Source organism: Camelus ferus, chromosome 5 (assembly GCF_009834535.1).
Source record: "Camelus ferus isolate YT-003-E chromosome 5, BCGSAC_Cfer_1.0, whole genome shotgun sequence".
NCBI lineage: Eukaryota > Metazoa > Chordata > Mammalia > Artiodactyla > Camelidae > Camelus > Camelus ferus.
In genome coordinates, this window is record NC_045700.1 from 3,269,478 (window position 1) to 3,285,764 (window position 16,287).

The window sequence follows — 16,287 nt, forward strand, 5'->3', positions numbered from 1 at the left end:
TGTGATAAGACGCTGCCAGAGAACATTAATTAGCAGTACTTAGAAAATGCCTGTCTGTTTTTCATGTTTAATAGCAAAAGGGTTGATGAAAACTCCAAATGTTGGCCATGTGATTCCATATCCAAATATGAACAGCTGAAGCTGTCCTGGGGGCTCAGTTCTGAGCTTAATTAAAGACCGGTCCATTTAAATATGAGCCCTGTTACTTGGCCAGGATACTGGTTACAGCACATGGAGAAAAACCAAGAGAATACAATCTATTTTTCCTTTAATGGACATCTCCCAATACTCGTGTCGGACGTGTTTCAAGGCAACACATCTTTATTCGCCTTGCCTCTGTTCTGGTCAAAAGAATTCTACTGCTATATGGAAGAAAATAAGTCTCCATTTAAACAAGAATTGGCTCCTTCACAGCAGAACATTTGTAAAACTGGCTGCAGTCAATAAACCTAGAATTGTGTTTCCCAAAACTCTGCTTCTCTGTGTGAATCAAAGTCTTCCGATAGTTTGAGCTTATGTAACAAATACTGGTTAAATACTTGAAGATCTGTTTCATGCAAAATATTAAAAACACATGGATGAAGACAGAAGAATTAATAGGTCACATTTCTTCCTTCCAGTTATTCTCATGCATATTCATAGTGATTACTTATTAAGAACTTATTTTTCCTTTGACTTTTACAAGTATAATGATGTTGTTAAGATAAGGTGAATCAAAGCAATTGCTCAGACCCCGTAATTATAAATCTCAGCCATTTGCGAGGTGCAATCTAGGTCTGCAAGAATGAATTGGAAAAGAGTTCTCATCACAGAATAAAGAGATCATAATATAACACAACACTATCAAGACACTGAAGCTTTTGGGATAGAAGTAGCCGTTTTCCTTTGGGATCTGGTGTTAAAGGGAAACCTGCTAACAAAAATTCCAAGTTACTTTGAAATTAAACATGAGACCTCAAGTCCATAAAAATTGGTGACATACAGAAAAATAGACTTGAGAGCTATACTAAGTGAAAATGTAACTTCTACTTTACTGTGTTTACTTGATTTTAAGAGGTGATCCATTGTAGGGCTCCCAACGTTCTTCAGGCAAATCACTGTCACTGAGAAATCATTTACTCTAAATGGTAGAGTTGCACAGTTACCAGGCAGTTCAGTTCCCAAATTATGGCCGTCATCTGTATCCATCATTTTGGCTTTAGATGTGGAGCTCCAACGGAAAATCCTTCTGTGCTCTCTGCTGACTGTGTTTTACGATGCACAACATGCTTGCCCCTTCATTGTGTGGTGGCTGTATCTCAACTTCAACTCTTACACAGCTGACTAGCTCTGTAAGGCCGTGCTCACAAATTCCCAAAGTTAATTTTATAAATACCATATGGCCTGGACTGTAGGTCACACATCTGTAGAAAGGCTTCCAATGTGCAAAAAATCCAAATGAATAATTTGAATAAAATGAATGAGTAATTGAAATAAAATAAAATAAAATGAATAATTTCAAAGATGGGGTAACAGCGAGAGAAAAATGTGATTTTATTTAAGTAAATCATGTATTTTAATAATATACTGCATATATGTATATATAGTATTATTCTATTTATGTTTTATCATATAAGTACTATAACATACTGTTTTATAATATACTGTATGTAGACTGTGGACTACTCTAGTCATGCTTTCATAAGGAGATAAATTAAAGAACGTCCCCAAGCATGAACACACTTAGATGACTGTCAGTTAGTTGATCTAGCTAGCATTTGCAGGCAAATTTGCAGAATAGCCAAAGAGGGATCCTAACAATATAATCCTTTCTATATACATGGCACTTTCATATGCAGTTTGTTAATGGGAAGTTTAAAAAATACGTGAAACTTGTTTTGACAAAATCATGGTGTCTTAATGAGGTATGCAATTGAAGAGAAGGACTTGGTTAAGGTGATTACCACTAACAGAACTAAATGCCATATACCTTCAAGTTATGCACAGCAAATCTAGCAAATGCCAGTTGCTCTCCTCGTTACATAATTTAAATTATCAGAGTTGCTTTTATACTTATGAACTACCACTTCTCATAGATACAGAATTAACTTCTAATAAAAATTTGAAAATATAATGTCCCCTTAATATTTCAATCAGATTCAGGGTAAAACACTTCCATCTATATTTCCAGTTTAGGAAGGTCTCAATCTATAACTTGATGTCAAAATTAAAGATTCTGTCTCCTTTCAAATTATTTTGTATATTATTAAATTTATTGAAAATATTTTGAATCCATAAAGGCATAACTTCTCAGCAAAATGTTCTCCCTTCTATATCATCTTCCCTAGAACACAATCTTGATAGTAAATAGCATCATTTGAGGGAAAAAAGGGAACTTGGTTAATCTGCACACTGACCAAGCACACATCGTAGGCCAAAAGAAAAAAAAAAAAATCTGAGTAATGAGAGTATTCTAAAAAAAAAAAATCTGAGTAACACAGATTTGCAACAATAATGTGTGGTATATTAAACTTAAAATATTGGAAAACCACTAAGAAATTTTAGTTTAACTTATAACTCTAAAAAAAGTCATGTTTTAAATGAGTAAATATTCCAACTACTTTCTATGATTCTTCAGACTAGTTTCTTTGTGTGATATTTTATGTCAATGAGATTGTAATTGAATAATTAGCTGCATCTAATTCATTAGTGTTTATGTGAATAGTGATTATAAATGAAAACTCAGTTATACTCAGTTTCTTAATGTCAAATGGTACATAAGTGCATTTTCTGAATAGTGCTGAAATAAATGAATGAAGGTTGTAAATTCAAAGAATGGCTGTGTCAGTTTGTTTTGCTAAGTGAAAAGTGTGTTAAGCTAGTTCAATGAACAATTGATTAACATGCTTTCTATTGTTCAATATTTGGTATCATGGTAGAAGCCTATAAGCTTAAGACTTTTACTTAGATGTTGTTTTAAAATAAAAACAATAATAGATTGTTATTACATCACTCACTCACTCACTATTTCTTGAGTTTCTATCATGTGTTAAACACCATGATGGATATTGTGGTTGTGAAAACAGCAGAAAAATCTCTATTCTCTTGGAGACAGAAGCAGAAAATAAAATTTAAAAAACTCAAACAGTGATGTGCTAAGGATAAAAATCAGACAAGAGAGAGGCAAAAGTAGGGAAAAAACATGGAATTTTAGAGGGTGGTCAAGAGATGCCTCACTGTTAGGTGATATGTGAGAAGTAGTCTGAGAAAGGGAAAGAAATTAGACATGTTGCCATCTGGGATGAAATATGAGGATCCCAGACAAAAAGAATAGTTAGTGGAGTGGTCCTGCTGCAGGAATATGCCTGCCTCTTTTAAGAAGAATGAGGATTTTAGTGTGGCTGGAGTGAAGTCATTCAGAGAGAGAGGTCCATGATTAACTCAGGGAGGTGATGCAGATGAAAGAGGGATATCGTATGAAGCCTTAAGGGTCCCAGTCAGGATGTTGGCTTTCATTCCTTGAAGGAGGAGGAATCCCTGAAGATTTTGAATAGAGAAGCAACATATTTAACAATTTATATTTTACCAAACCAGATCTGGATGTTGTGTTGAAAATAGACCAATGAAAAGCACAAGTGGGAGGTGAGATAACTGCACACAGGTTTTAACAACAAATCAGATACAGATGATGGTGGTTTGGACCACGGAGACGGCAGTGGAAGTGATGAGAAGTCATTATAGTCTATGCATATTTTTAAGGTAAACTAGACAGAATTTGCTGATAGTTTGTATTACCAAGTCAAAGCTGGTACTGCTCACCTCATGACAGGCCATGTAAATTGAGAGATGGGTTGTCAGAGCAAAAATAGTGACTTTATTCCTAAGCCAGAAGACTGATAAAATGGTGGACTAGTGTCCCAAAGAACCATCTTATCCAAGTTAGAATTCAGGCTTCTTTCATACTAAAAGGGGAGGGGGTGTGGTTGGTTGTTGAAAACTTCTTGGTGCTGGAATCCTTTGTTCTTGCAGCTGTCCATGTGGGTCAGGTCAGGATGTCCCTATAAACTTCCAACAAGACATTCTGTTCTGCAACTTTTTACCTCTATATGAATGGAAAAATGCTAGATCTTTAAAGGTCAGAGCCTTGAGAATGGGCTCTCCTGTCTATTTCAGGCTCTAGGCTACATTCTTTTACAAAAGGTGCAGAACCAGCAGGTCTGAGCCCAGGAGACAGAGCACAGGGTTAGAGCCAAAGGAACAGATTCAATATGGAGTCAGGTTTGTTCCTTTCTGTTACATTTGGGGGTGGAATGTGAGAGAATTTGGAGTCAAAATTGATTACATTTGGCCTTCTGCTGGGTGCCTTCTCGGGGGTTACAGAAGGCCCACTGTGTCATACCATTCTATATAAGAAACTTGAGCATTTGTAGATTTTGGCATCCATGAAGGTCCTGGAACCAACTCCCTGTGGATATCATGGGATGACTGTACAAGATTGTCTGTAAAGGCTAAGTTGCAATTAAATGACTTGCCAAAGACTGTAGGAAGGGCATATTTGGGGGTACGGGAGATAGCATGGCCTCAGTCTTAGACATGCTATGGAAATACATTGAGTGAGAGTTTGGATATAGAATATAGAGGTGAAGGCGCAAGCCTGAGTTGGAGACATACATCTGGAAAATATAAGCATGTACATTGTATTTAAAGTCATAAGATCATCAGAGGCCAGAAGTAAATCTTGAGTCTTGAATTCAAACATTTAATGATCAGAGATGAGGAAGAAACTAAAAAGGTGTAGCCGGGTAGTGGCAAGAGGGGTGAGGGGGACTAGCACATTATGGTATCCTGGAAATCACATCAAGAAGGCTTTTCAAGACAGGAGAGGGACATGGATAGTGTCAAATACTGCTAATCAAAGTAAACACGGAATTTAGCTATGTAGAGGTCATGGGCATCGTGACAAAAACAGTTTTCATGAAGTGCTGGGGATGACTGCCTGAGAGAGGGGGACTTGAGAAACAGTATGAGCGAAATTGAAGGCAGTACATATGGACATGTTCTTGAAGAAACTTTGCTGAAAGGGAAGGAGAAAAACGGAGTGGTAGCTGGAAGGAGTGAAGTAAAGACAGCCTTACTTTTAAAAGATGGGAGCAATAACGACATGTTTCTATGTTTATCAACATTGATATTATTTCAATATGTGTAAATAAAATGACCTTGATTTTCTTGTAACTCATTTAACAATTCCAATGATTAGCCGTGACAATGATACATTATGTCTGACCTCTTATTCCATTTCCACATTGACATCAAATCATTTACCTTTCATCAGGCCTCTTGAATTTCAGGTTCCCAAGATATATGCTACTGAAATTTTAATGAACAATTAAATTTCAGGCTAAATAAGAAAGGTTTTTAATGACGAATAGGCGTTAAACATTAATGTGAATCTGTCACTTGGATATGAGTACAAAGCTTGTGCTTCCTCAAGTGTGATAATCAAATATTCTTCTAAAATAAAAATGGTGAGGTTATTTTTAAAGACTGGTGCACATATATTCACATAAAATTGGGCATGACTGGGCATAATAGAAGAAATTAATGAAAGGAACATTTAAGATGGGAATCAGGATGAAAAAATTTTAATGAGAACTAGTGAAAGGTGCAATGATCTCCCACGAAGAAGTTAAGTGGCCCTGTATTTTATGCATAGTATAACGAACAAAGGAAGACAAAATACAATACTTGGCTTTCAGAAACTTGTCTTCATTGGGGAAAAATATGTGAAAAATATAATGAAAATCATGTGAGAAGGTTCTGCTTGAATATTGCTTCCTATCAATGGTCTGAACATTATATAATTCTTAATAAGAATTCCAGTTAAGCTGTTAGTCTTCAGGAACCTTATAAGAACATTTTAAAAATCAATAAGTAATGAATGCAAAGGTAACTTTGAGCTAGATGGACAATTTTTAAAATAAATGCAATATTCTAGTGTCAGGCCAAACTATTGTCACCTAAGCCCAACTGTATAAGAAGCTTACGGGGGAGCAACGAACTTCTATACATGTCATTTTCCCCATCATCTCTACTCTGGGAAGAGGAAGAAAGAAAATTATCTGGATGGTTATCAAGGCCCTGGGATTCTAAGAACCTACATGTGCCCCCCACCCCTAGTCTTCCTACACTGTCTTTATTTCTATTCTGTTGCTTTTTGGAGTAGCAATCAATTGTCAAAGAAGAGTCCTTTGCCCGTTATCTTGGGTTTTAGGTGAATCTGTGATCCCAGACAAGCTGCTTCACTTCTCTGACGTTCATATACCTTGTCTGTAATATGAAAATATTGGTATCCAGATCTGATCATTGGTATGAGGATTAAATTAAGGAATATGGTCCAAAGACCTCATAAAGTATTTGGCCAAGTGATGAGTTCACATCAGAAAGTTCAACCTACTGCAAAACTGCACAACTCTGTGATGGGGTCAACTCTGGGATCCAACTTACGTCAACGATTTATGGAAGGATGACTATGTCTACAGTGAAATAGACTTTCATTTTTATTTTCCGATTTTAAAACCTTTCGAAATCATTACAGATTCATAGGAAGTTGCAAAAATACATAGAGTCCATTTACCTTTCACCGAGCTTCCCCAGTGATTATGACTTACACGAACATAGTTCAATATAAAATCAGGAAACTGATGTCGACTGCAGACCTTATTCAGTTTTCAGCATTATTTATATGAACCCATTTTTATGTGTGCATATACACACTCATGGGAGAGTGTTTAGTTCTATGCAATTTTTCCCACATAGAGATTAGTGCAACTGCCGCTAAAATCTGTTATGTTCATTCTATATTATAACAAGGGAGTGTTTATTTTTTATTTTTTAAATTTATTTTTTAAATACACTGTGATTTGTTGCTAGCCTCCGTGAAATATCCTTTAGGGAGAAATATGCACTTTTACTGATAATAGTTCCAACAGTAAAATTCTCTCCTGTCTTTTGTAAATAGTATTAATCTTACCCTCCACAATGTTTTGTTGGTAGAAATGATAATGTGCATAAAATCAGATTGCAATTCTTTGAAATTTTAAAAGGATGTCTGCTTGTAAAAAAATTGTTGAGATCAAGCAGGTTAGACTATTTGTGTTGGAATAGGACTGAACACCAAGTCCATGGCCAAAGCTTGTCTCCCACATACAATGAACAAGGAAGCTGTGCCTTTACTGTGCCTCCAGTCTTACAGGGGGAGAACCTAAATATTTAATGGACAAGAAAGACTAGCTGGAAAAAGACATTTCTTTACTGATGGAGGGTCCAGCGCTAAGCACAGCTGCTACGCACTGCAAACAAATATTTACGATGAATATTCAAGAACATTCACAAGAAGTGGCATGTAAGCAGATATTATAAATGGACCATAATTTACCATGAGCAGGTAGTTTTTCTCACACAAATAAGTTTGAAGATGGTTTTCTTTCCTGATGGCCATATTTTCAGAATGGTTCTTCACAAGGAAATATAATTCCTACTAGTGCTCTCCACAACTCTGAACAACCCTGCAGAAAACTCTCGGAGAGTGGAAGCCAAAATTACATTTTCTGGATTTAAATAGAAACATTCTTCTCCCTGATCAAATTTTAATGAAACAATTCAGAGGAAAACCATCATCTTACTTCAAAAATTGTTTTCACTGAAAACATAATAAATTCCAGCCTTCGGGCCCAATCATAGCTTTCTCTGTTTGGCTCTTCACTGCCTGCTAAATCAAATTGATGAAGACCCACACTTCAATCCTGGCCAGGATTCCAAGGTCAATTTCATGTTCACTGACACTGATTAAAGTGCAATTCATCTCTGCTCTCAGTCAGTATCATGGTATCAATTTTGGAATGTGGCCAGAAAATTTTATTTAAGCTTCACTTTTGTCTTCCATAATTTCAAAGGTACATTTTCTATTTATTATTTCAACCACGATTTAATTCATCAAGTCACTGGAAATCTAGTTAGAACCACAGAGCAAACGGCCTTACAGGAGTTCAGAAATCACCTAGTCTGAGACATTTATTGTACAGATGAAGAAGGTGAGGTCTCAAGGGGACTGTAAGGAACCACGGTTAACTGGAAGGCCACCCAAAATAAAGGGCGTGGTGAGCACATGGCCCTGAGGTGTTAACCAACAATCTTGCTGCTTCATTTCTTACAAAAGCAATGAATTCATTTTAGAAGTATAGTTTAATTTTTACATGGTAACATATCTATTATAAATGAGTAAAACAAGAGCAAAATGCCATGAAATACAGAAAAGGAAAGGAAAGAAAATAAAATTACCCAAATTACTACTTCTGAAATAATCCTTTCATTCATTTCATGAGCATTATTCCAGATACCTCTTGTCTCTACAAACAGAAGGCAGAAAGGAGGAAAAAGGAGAATGTGTAAAAGGAAAGAGAGCGGACAGAGAGAGAGGACTTTAAGTTTTCAAGAGAGAGGATAAATAGTTAAAAGCCAGGATTATAGTAGGCACGTTTATTTAAATAAAGGATACATTTCATCTCATTTCAATTCATGCAAGACAAAACTGAAGGAAAACTGAAACACTGAATTGTAGATAGATATTTCATTATTTCAAGACAGAGTCATGCAAAAATACTCTTCAAAAATAAAAAAAATTATATAAATGTTGTTAAAGTTCATGCTATTTTTAAGAATATGTTTTATCACTGTAGCATCTTCACTGACTCTGTTATTAAGAGAAATAAATTAGCATACATGTAATTTCTCCATCTTTCTTTACTTTATATCTAGATTTTTGTGATATAAATGATTATTTTATAGTGTTAAAATTTATCCATTTATAAATTCTGATCTACATTTTATAATCCACGTTGTAACAGTATTAGTTAATCATTTAAGGGAAGTAAACACTCATTATCAAAGATTTTTAAACAATTTTTTTTTAATTTTTATGTTATTAATTGGAGTCATTTCATAGTTGGATTGAGCTCTTTTTTTCCCTCAAGTAGGGATCTTTTTGAAATAGTTTTTTTGACATTTAAATGGTTACACAGGTTTGTCTGCAAACTTTATGTAAAATGACAACTTACTTGGATAGACTATTAGAGAATAATTGGTTTAATTTTCCTTGGAAACTTGTAGAAATTGCCCCATTATATTATTTTTTAAACCAGTTTATTGAGATATGATTGACATGCAAAAAGCTGTACGTATTTAATGTATACAACCTGATGAGTCTGAAGACAAGTGTACACTGTGAAGCCCTTCACACAATTTATCCATAAACACAGAGTGCTTCTGTGTGGACATCAGAGAGCAGCCTAATTTCCCTTCTGAATCGCTTTACTGCTGGATTGCCTGCCGATACGTTTGGAATTCAGTGACTTCAAAAGTCCACTGCTCATTCTTCTGAAACTACTTTTCTTTGACATACAGAATGTCCCTTGAAACAGTCAAAAGAATTGCTCTTTTAGAAATGATTTAATTAGATTTTTAAAAATTATCTTTGTTTCCTTTATCAAAAATACTAATTGTAAGCATTTTCAATCTCCTTGCTCTGTCTTTTATATCTTTAATTTCTGTAATATTAATTTTATATACTTAGTATTTTTTCATTTCCACTCTGTCTGTCCATACTGCTGTATTTATTCTGGTGTTACTTTTTCCCCCCGGATATTAAATTCCAGACTGCACTTCACTCTGACCATCAGTATCCTTTTCTCCATCAGGTACCTCCTTTGCCATTCTCTCTCAACTAAGAAGCTAGGTCACAGGCAGCCAAATATGACATCACTGTCACTGTGTGATTTCTTCTCCAGTTCCATGATTCCAGAGGTATTCCACCATGTACAGCGAGTGTCCACATATCTCCCTGCCCCAGAACCTACTCAAATCTCACCTATCAATTAAACAGTGAGTGAGTGAGTGGATTTGGAAAAGTGATACTTGCTTGTAACATGTAGTTTGGGGTTTCGGCCATGCAATTGTTTGGTTTACCACTTTTTCATTTCATAAATTTCTTAGTTTTTCAGACTATTTCAAGAGCAAGAATAGAAATAAAGGTGTCTCGTTACAGCCATCTTTGAGTGGAAATTACAAAGACATTCTCTTAAGATTCATTTTCACCTGGGACAGGTGACATGATTGAAGTCTGGTGAACTTGCCTTGGACAGCTTTCACGAGATCATCTCTGGTTACCGATAGCCACTGAATTTCACTGGCTGGCAAAAATAAAAGTTTATTTATTTCACCCATCCCATCTCCAGGCTAATGAAACAACCTTTCTCTGGAACTTACAATCATGATGGTCCAAGATATCACAGAACGGCTCTGAAAGTTTCTACTGGCAAGAAGAATGTGTCTCTACTGATCACAATCATGGACCCAACGTAAGACACAAGATGAAGTATGTTTTTTTCAGTAGAGTAACCAACAGTTAAAATCCACCTGTAGAGAGGGAAAAAGAGTGCCTGGGATTTGTAATGAAGTCTAAAACAGTCCATCTTCTGATCACAAGAATTCACCTTGTGATTCACAGGGCAATTTAACACAGCCCCTCTTCTCAAGGGAAAACATCCAACAGTATCATCCAGTCCCAGGGTAAGGTCAAGATCTAGGACCTCACAGTCCTAGTTCAGAGGTGACTTCTAGCTGTATGTCCTCACTCATCCAACATAGAGTGGTGAAATAGAGGTGGCCTACATGCAGTCACCACAGTCATCATAAAGTCATCATAAAATAAAGAAAAGGAACCATATGAAAATCACTGGTCCATGGTATTTATGAAATCTCGCCAAGGAGATGTTAAGGGTACTGGAGATGGTCATTTGTCTTGATTAAGCCTTAGTTCTTCTCTCCAGTCCATTGTACTTCATGCTCTCAGCTACGCTGCCTTTGAGGACCTTCTTTTTCTGCTATCCTTTTTTGGCCCATTTAAGAGGGTTTTCTCAATCTCCTTCTCCATAAGAAAGCTGGTAGCTTAACAATCAATTAATGTCTGAAACTGCTACTGTGTCTTTTGATTCAGACTTGTGGTTCATTGAGCAGAACAAGTCTCTCAAAACTTTATTTGATCTTATGTCTACTGCATCAGCCTCCAGTCAATTCCATGTGACAACTATTTTACTGATAATTATTTTTTAGATAGACCTCTCACTTTAGGTTTTGTTCCAGGTACACTGAGCAGCACATCAGTGTTCTGTGGGAGAGCCATGGCGTCGATTTCTTCTCTGAGTAATTTTTTTTCACATTTTAATCAATTCAGACATTTTAACAATGCTTGTCATTGCAATATACTTGATTTGGTCCTTTACCTAAAGCTGGGTTTCAATAATACTTTGTTTTATATTTTACCAGTTATAAATAAATATCAATTGCATCTTTCAAATCTGTAAGTCCAGAATCTATGTGCCAGTTCTTTTTCTTTTTTCCCTGAGTCCTTATATTTCTTGGAAAGTAGTATCAAATGCAACCAGTAGCATCCAAGTCATGTCAATTATTTTCCCAGATCTTCACCAAAAGCCCACAATTATTTAGCATATTAAATGATTTCCATAATACTGCGAGTGATAGCCAACTATTTTGCCACCACTAATGTGATTTGCCTTTTTTCCAGTCTCTAATAATATATATATATATTTTTTCCCACCATATATTTCCTGGCCTTGAAGCAAGGATTATTTATTTTTCTGGCCTTGAAGCAAGTCAGTGGAACTGGACTCCTGGTAAGAAATTTCTGTATTGGCTTCATTAGTTGTTGCCAAAGTTACATAACAAAACAAAAACAAAATATCAGTGGCATATAATAATACATTTATTTTCTTCTCACACCACATACCCATCATAGTGTAGCTGTAGATTTCCTTCATTCTGGGAGGTAAGCTAATAGAATTGCCTTAATCTGGAATAGATTAATATGGCGAGAGACGAAATATACAATCTTGTATTTATGTGATGGAATTTAAAATGTCTGTTTAGAAGTAGTATAAGTTACTTATATTCATTTTTATTGACCAAAACAAAGTTCATGGCCAAGTATAACTTAATCAGGGCAAGGAAATATAATTGTCTCATGGGAAATTCCAGTAATATATTCATCAAGGATGTCAAAACAAGCAGAACAGACATTGTCTGTGATCAGAGAACAGGTAAGTTTAGTGTTTCTAAAATACAAAGACATAAGTAATATGGACAGAGTGGAATTCTCCTAAGATACACTAATCATGTCCCTTTCTTGAAATATTCTTCCAAATTTAAACCAGAATACTGAACCTATTTGTGGAAGAAACTTAAATATTCCTTTGTTTTGAGGGATAATGTAACAATGTTAACATTACAACCATTTTCTGAGAATATTTTTTAGGGGGATGTGGAATTTGATTTTTCATAACTATTCTAAGATGTCAACAATTATCTTACATTGGCCATGATACTTGATGTGGTGGTCCACTTTTTGCAAGGTAGAGTTCCCTTTTTTTTAATTAAATGTAGATTTTTTAAAATAGCCCAGGTATTATGGCCCGGGTATTAAACATTTCCATGACTCATATTTTGCAGGAAGGAAGCACATCTGGGGAACATTTGAAACAAGATGATCTATGTGTTTCTTGTTAGTGCTGTACCTAAAATTAAAAAAAAAAATGTTACAAAGGATAGGGAATAAATCAAATGAAACTGAAAAACAAAATTCTCAAAACAGGGATGAAAATGTTCATAGCAGACAGCATTTTTTAAAGCATTGAAGGAGGTTCATTTTATGTTGATAAGAGCTAGAAACCACAAAGAAAATATAACTCATAAATCTTTTTATGTCAAATAACATTTTGTAAAGCAAAACTTGTCTGATGTGCAAGGAGAAAGCAGTAAGATTGCAACACGGTGGGATGTTTAATATATAACCTTCTGACAAACCAAGCAGACACAATTTAAATATGGCCACAGAGTATGTATATTAGATAAATAATGTTAAAATAAAGGGAATTGGAAATTTTAAATTGTGTATCTTATCAATACACATTCACATTTTTCAAATGTCAGTAGAACTCTTCTTGCCCGCTATCCACCAAACAACAGCCTCTTAATTTTAGAAAGTCAGATTAATTCAGGTCATATTTTATGGCCATTTCTACCTTTAAAGCTGACTTAGAATCCAAACACTTCTTTCTGCCTCCATTCCCTATGCCTCGTCCTGAGCCATCATCAACTTCCACCAGGATTACTGCATCCGTCTATCAACACACCTAATTTCTATTCATGCCTTTTTGAGTAGATTTCCAGCACAGCAGACAGACAATTATTTAAAACAGAAGTTAAGTTATTTTACCTTTATGCACAAGCTCCTATATTTCTCTTCTTTGCACAGAGTAAAATCTCGTGGTATTACGGTGTCTTCAAGTTCTTACAGACACCAGTGCAATTTTCTCTCCAGTCTTCTCTCCTCTGACTCTCCTTTGCTCCCTCCTGCCCAGCATCTAGCCCACAGTCTGCTCCTCTGATGCATCAGCCTCTGCCCTTCTGTTGCTCTGCCTGGGACACTCTTCTGCCATAGAACTGTTTAGATAAATCTCCTGCTGCCTGTAATTGTTTAACTTCAATTTCAATTTCTCAATGAGTCTAACCATGACCACTCCAATTATTACTGCAAGCAGTGGCCCTACACATCCTTAATCTCTTTGTTTTGCTTTTTTTCCCTTTTTATACAGTACTTATAGCTGTCTAACCTGATTCAATACTTATTGATTAGTTTATTGTCTGCCTCTTTCTGCTAGAATGCATGCGCTGCACAGGTACAGATATTTATCTACTTTGTAAGGAATTACAGCAAACTGAATACTCACTAGCACACTACTTAGCAAAGAACAAAAGAGTGGCACATAATGTATAATATATAACATATGATTACTATTTACTGAGTTATTAAGGGTCAGTCAATAAACAATGACTTTTTTTTTGATTTAGGGTTCCCTCTAGATATATGTTCAGGAGAGGGATTGCTGGATCATATGGTAAACTACATTCCCATCAACAGTGTAGGAGTGTTCATAGCAGCACTATTTACAGCAGCCAAGACATGGAAACAACCTAAATATCCATCGACAGATGACTGGATAAAGAAGTTGTGGTATATTTATACAATGGACAACTACTCAGCCATAAAAAAGAATAAAATAATGCCATTTGCAGCAGCATGGATGGCCCTGGAGATTATCATTCTAAGTGAAGGAAGCCAGAAACAGAAAGAAAAATACCATATATCATTCATGATGAGGGATCAAAAAAAAAAAAAAAAGGCACACAAACTTATTTATAAAACAGAAACAGACTCACAGACATAGAAACAAACTTATGGTTACCAGGGGGTCATGGGGTGGGAAGGAGTAAATTGAGTTTGAGATTTGCAGACACTAACTACTACATATAAAATAGATAAACAACAAGTTTTTTCTGTATGGCACAGGGAACTATATTTGATATCTTATAGTAACCTATAATGAAAAAGAATATGAAAATGAATCTATGTATGTATATGTATGACTGAAACATTATGCTGTACATCAGAAATTGACACATTTTAAACTGAATATACTTCAATAAAAAAAACTCCCCCCAAAATGACATTATATCTCAGGTGCTTTACATACGTTATCCCATTTAGTATGAAAAATAGTAACGAGGAAGGCATTACTGTACCCATGCGTCAGATGAGAAAATTGAGACTCAGGTTAAATGATTACTAAGTAGCAGAGGCATGATTCCAAACTAAGTCCATCTCTCCATGCAAACTCATTTTCTGATTTAAAACCACAACACAATTTGTTTAAAATAGCAACTTCTTGGTAACCCCGATATTTTGGAATTGAAACTTTTTTTTACATCATGTTTATTATAATCATCTCTTTCTTGGGGAAAATGAAAAAAATAATTTACATTAAACCTTCTGAAGTCATGTGTAAATTTCCTGTTCATAAATTGAACAGAGACAGGAAATGAAAGGCTCATTTGCATAATACAGTCAAATTACATTAGCTAGTCCCTTCTCCGGCAAATCTTTCACCAACCGTAGAGCAGCATGACAAGCTAAACTTGAAAGTGAATTCCCACATTAGTTATAAGTGCCAGGGAAGCAAAATGGAGTTACCAAAGATCCATATTTTGTGAATTTCAAATGCTACGTCTACAAGAATATTCGTATACAATAAACTTCACCAACAACCACCCTCCATGTGAAGTGCGTACTTAGACTTTAATGATGCACATTTGGTTCTTCCTTTTCCCCATTTTCAAGGTTCTCTTCTTACTTCTTAGCTCCCTTGTCTCCCATGACTCTTTTTGTATTCAATACACTCAAGCAGATAAACCAAGTGTGCTCAACTTTTGACCTAGCTCTCAGTGCTAGGTGCAACAATGGATTCCCCAAAGGTGTCCACATCACTTCCAAGATAATCATGGCATATAGCTTTAGGAATCCAACCAAGAAAGCAACCTTTGAAACAAGGTGAGCCACGTCTTAGTCCAAAAGACAAGGAGGTTCTCAAAAGGAGGTGAAAAGTTTGCAAAACCTCTGTGAAGGAGGAAACATCTGGAGGGGGCCAGGAGTAATTTTGAGGCTAGGGAATGGTCGTGTGACTCTGGTTAGCTCTTGGAAATATATGAAATACAGTGTCCTGGGTAGTTAGGTGGATTGTTAGACGTTGCCGTCTCTCTGTAAATTATATATATTTTAATTAATAAACTTTATTTTTAGAGCAGTTTTAGGGTTACAGAAAGTTGAACAAGTAGTCCAGACAATTCCTCTACACCCCCACTGTGGGGCCGTTCCCCGTGCTCCTTCATTGTATTCAGAACAAGCCCATGGGTCCATTTTCTCCTTGTACAACAGGGGCCCCATGGAGTGCATCAGGTCCCCAAGTCCTGAGTCAAACAGGCTTCGGAAGCCTCTAGCCTAGTTTATCCTAATCCGACGTTGAAATGCTTCCTTTCTGCTCTGGGTCAAGCATGTAGCCAGAGTGAGAAAAAAAAAAAAAAAAAAAAAAGCTATTTAATAAGCCCAATGTCTGGCAGCTCTGAAGTGGTGGAATCTGCACTGGAAACCAAGTTCATGTGACCAAGGGCCATGCCGCTCCTACAAGGGGTTAATTATTTGGGTTTCCTTTCCCATTCGGTACAGGATTTTCAAAGTTAATGAAAATGACTTCAAGAGCACACATGCTTATTTCCCTACTGAATTACAGTCCCACAAAGGAAGAAAATTAAAAATTAAAATAAAAAGAGATAAAACCAAATAAT

The 16,287-nt window shown here is 35.8% G+C and overlaps 1 long non-coding RNA gene across 1 annotated transcript; it reads left to right on the forward strand.

The window, feature by feature from the left end:
• Window positions 1–495: 495 nt before the first annotated feature.
• Window positions 496–15,809, forward strand: LOC116663853. Its single transcript, XR_004320220.1, has 3 exons — window positions 496–505; window positions 4,254–4,257; window positions 15,595–15,809. It is a non-coding gene; the product is annotated as an uncharacterized LOC116663853 (long non-coding RNA).
• The last annotated feature ends 478 nt before the right edge of the window (window positions 15,810–16,287 follow it).